Source organism: Bufo bufo, chromosome 6, assembly GCF_905171765.1.
Source record: "Bufo bufo chromosome 6, aBufBuf1.1, whole genome shotgun sequence".
Taxonomy (NCBI): domain Eukaryota; kingdom Metazoa; phylum Chordata; class Amphibia; order Anura; family Bufonidae; genus Bufo; species Bufo bufo.
In genome coordinates, this window is record NC_053394.1 from 26,052,277 (window position 1) to 26,056,952 (window position 4,676).

Consider the following 4,676-nt stretch of genomic DNA (forward strand, 5'->3'; position numbering starts at 1 on the left):
AGTCATGAAGCAGCCTAGCCATTTTAACGCACATCCCTTGCCTGGCGAATGTGATGAATTTGGTGGTGCTGAAAAATTACACCGATATGTCAGAGCTGCTGCAGAAAGTGCGGGCCGTCTGTGTGCGCTTTCGGTGTTCTTACCCTGCTGCTACTCGCCTGTCTGCGCTGAAGTGCAACTTCGGCCTTCCCGCTCACCGCCTCATAGGCAACGTACCCACAAGGTGGAACTCCACCTTGCACATGCTGGAGAGACTGTGTGAGCAGCAGCAGGCGATAGCGGAATTTCAGCTGCAGCACGCACGGGTCAGTCGCTCTGTGGAACAGCACCACTAATGACTGGGCCTCCATGCAGGACTTGTGTGCCGTGTTGCGTGGTTTCGAGTACTTCACCAACATGGCCAGTGCCGATAACGCCGTTCTCAGCGTTACTATCCCACTACAATGCCTCCTTGAAAAAACGCTTTAGGCAATGATGGATGAGGATGTGGCACAGGAGGAAGAGGAGGAGGAACTGGGATCATTCCCACGGATATCAGGCCAGTTGTCCAAAGGTGGCTTAGAGGGTGGGTTCCTGCACCAACAGAGGCCAGGTCCTGTCCAGCCACAGTTCTGGAGGATGATGAGGAGGAACCGTGTTCACAGCAGGGTGGCACCCTAAGCAGCTCACGGGCATCACTGGTGCGTGGCTGGGGGGATACAGAGGACACAGACGATGCACATCCCACAAAGGACAGCTTGTCCTTGCCTCTGGGCAGCCTGGCACACATGAGCGACTACATGGTGCAGTGGCTGTGCAACGACCGCCGAGTTGCCCACATTCATTCTATGCTGATTACTGGGTGGCCTCCCTGCTATATCTCCGCTACAAGGACAACGTGCCGTCCTTACTTCCGTCACTGGAGCGTGATCGGAAGATGCGTGAATACAAGGGCATGCTGTTAGACACACTACTGATGGCATTCCCACGTGACAGCGGGGGCTTAGTGGAAGCACGAGGCGAAGGAGGAGGAAGTCGCCCAGCAGATGGGGCACCGGCACCACCTCAGAAGGGAGGGTTAGCATGGCCGAAATGTGGAAAACCTTCATCAGCACGCCACAACAACCAGCACCACCATCTGATACAGACCGTCTAAGCAGGAGGCAGCATTTCAGCAACATGGTGGAACAGTACGTGTGCACACGTCTGCACGTACTGACCGATGGGTCTGCCCCATTTAACTTCTTGGTCTCCAAATTGGGCACATGGCTTGAACTTGCCCTTTACACCTTGGAGGTGCTGGCCTGCCCTGCGGCAAGTCCACAACCAACGTGGACAAGGTCACTTTCATTAATGAACCAGTCATGGATCCCACAGGACTTGTCCGTACCTTGGGCAGAGTAGATAAGTATACCAGCTGCACCCAGCCATTCTTATACTGTTTGCCATTTCCCAATGTTTTGGGGCCTCCACAAATAAAAAGTTAAAAAACCAAAACGGTGTTGGCTACCTCCTACGCCTCTTCCACTGACACTGCCACGTCCTCAGCCATCTCAACCTCCTACTTCACTTGGACCCCAGCCTCCTGGTTGAGTATTTTAATATATTTTAAGTCATTTCCCTATCCACTCTTACCCCCATTTTGCTTTCTTTTGCAGCCCTCTAGCCCTTTCTAGGACTATTTTGCAGCCATTTTACAGCCCCAAAGTTCGGGTCCCCATTGACTTCTATGGGGTTCTGGTTCTGGTACCCCAACCGAAGTTTGAACTAAAGTTCGGCCAAACCCATCGAACCTGAACATCCACGGGTTCGCTCATCCCTACCTATTTCATTCCAGAATGCCTTGATAGTCTTGAGATTTTATTGGACCCTGGACAGATTCAAAACACCCTCTGCTAGAGGCAGCCCCAAAACGTGACCATGTTTCACAGTAGATACAATGCTGTTTTCTTTGTATGTTTCATATTTGCGTCTGTGAATATAGAGCTGATGTGACTTCCCAAAAAAGCTCCAGTGTTGTCTTATTTGTCCAAAGGACATTCTCTCAGAAGCTTTGTGGCTTGTCAATATGAATTTTGGCAAATTCCAGTCTCGCTTATTATGATTTGCTTTGAACAGTGGTTTCCTCTTCGGTCGTCTTGCATTAAGTTGCTGTCTTGGCTAAGACAGAGATGGATGGTACAATCTGACACTGATGTACCTTGACCTTGTAGTTCACCTCTTATATACTTGGAAGTTGTTTTGGTCTCTTTGGTTACCATTTGTATTATCCGTCTCTTCAATTTGTCATCAATTTCCTTCTTGCGGCCATGTCCAGGGAGGTTGGCTACAGTCCCGTGCTTTTCTTTGTAATCTCCTGAGGCAACTCTCTCCTTAGTTTTCTTTGGTCCATGTTCCTTGTGGTAACCACCATGATACCAAAAAGCACAGTGACTACTTTTCACTCTACAAATAGGCAGAATGACTGATTACAAGTTTGAAGACACCTGTAACTGCTAATTACAGGACACACCTTAGCTTAACGTGTCCCTATGGCTAAATTATTTTCAATCTTTTCCAGGGTTACCATCATTTCTGTCCAGACCAGTTTAATTAGTTTGCTTTTTAAAATTATTCTGATGACTCATAATTCAAAAGCCATATCTGATTTTTATTAGCTGATTTTCTGTAAATTTGCATTTATTATTACTTTTGTCAGTTTTAAGTTATTTCAGTGACCATTGTGGGTTTTTCTTTTTTTTTTTTTAAACGGAAGGGTACCAACAATTTTGTCCGAGTGTGTATATTCCAGTGTAGGCCTTTAGGTGGCAGCACTACATTGCAATATATTGACTCTTCTATTTGTCTGGATTTATTTTCATTGATAAATAGAAGTGGAAATCTAACAATTTCATAAGATTAGACCCTTGGGAGCCTAACAAATGTAGGAAATAAAGTAAAACTTAATTTTTTTTTCATATTTAAAAAAAAAAAATCATAGTTATCGCCACATCTGAAAACACCCATACTATTAAAATATAAATGCAGCGAATGGCACAACAGAAAAAAAATTAAAATGTCCGATTTACCTTTTTTTTGGTCACTTAACCTCTCAAAAAAATTGAATAAAAAGTGATCGAAAAGTCATACCCACTCCAAAAATGGTATCAATAAAAACTACAGATCATCCTGCAAAAAAATTAACTCTCACACAGCTCTGTAAACATAACTTTAAATAAATTATGGGGATCAGAATATCGTGATGAAAAGAAAAATACATTTTTTATTTTGTTTCAGTATTAAAACACATGAAAAACGATATAAATATGTTATCCTTCTAATCATACTGACTGAGAGAATGAAAGGCACAGATCGGTTTTACCGCATAAGTAGCTAGTGCCGTAAAAAAACTTGGTGGAATCGTGTTTTTTTCCACTTTTTAACCATTTGGAATTCTCCAACTTCCCATTATAATATAAATACTAGTAAATTGTGCCATTAAAAAGAACAACCTGTCCCGCAAATAACAAGCCCTGTCCCACAAATAACAGCAGGCAGCTGGCAGCAATAACTGGGATCGGCGATGATGCCAAACTTGGCCAATTAAAATTTCAGATGCTGCTATCAGTAGGGAGCCCGGCATCTGTAGGATTAAGCAGAGGAAGGAGACTCCCTCTGCCTTCCAATCGGAGGCCAGGAGTTGAAATCGCAAGTCTACGGGACAAGCAATCAGAAGATCCCATGTTCAAGTCCCTTTAGGGGGCTAAAAGTTACTGTGAAAAAAGTAAAATCAGTAAAATTATGACTCTTGAAAGGCGGGGAGAAAAAAAACTAAAATGCAAAAACAAAATTGGTGCTGGGCCTTAGGAGGTTAAAGGGGTTGACCAAGGGCATTAAAAATCTAGGACAAGCCCTGCAATAGCTTAAAATAAAAATTATTTTATACCCACCTCTTTTTTCTTCCTCTGCTCTGATTGGCTGCAGCAGTCACGTGTCCTATACATCACTGCTGCAGTTTTTAAAGTGGTAGGAGGACTGGACTAGCGCTGCAAAGAACAGCACCGGAGAAGGGGTGAATATAAAATGAGTTTAATTATCTCAGACAACCCCTGTAATTGTTTAGCAGCTATTATTTAAAATAAATGATTGATTACTAAGTGATGTTTGTTTTTTAGTCCCATTAGGGGACTTTGAATTTTAAACTTAATTTTTACTTTCATGTAATGTCCTGTTCTGCATTACAGATGCTCAGGTGTCCATTTCATATGAGCGTGTTCCGTCTGCGAAATGCTCCCGTGACACAAACACACGGCATTATAATGATTTATCCTGCTGTGATTTCCAGTCTGACCGCAGCTGTACTGACGACAGTATGTCAGTACAGTTCAGCACAGCCGAGCTCAGGCAGCCGCACACAACAATATAAATCATTATAATGCTGTGAGTTCGTACAGGCGTAGCGTTCAGCCCGGGAAATGACTCACACACGGAGCTTGTCTCCTGGACTGAACACGCTCGTGTGAAACTGGCCTTAGGGCTCACAGTATTACAAGTGCTAATTTTGTAAGTCTCATACCAGTGAAAGGAGCGAGCCATACATTAGTGCCTCCTCTCCATTCACAACGGGGCTTTGTTCTTGAGACAGTTGAGGGTCCCACCTCGGGACCTGCTCCTTTCGGACATTTAGAGTATACTGTGTGCATATGCCATAAATATCC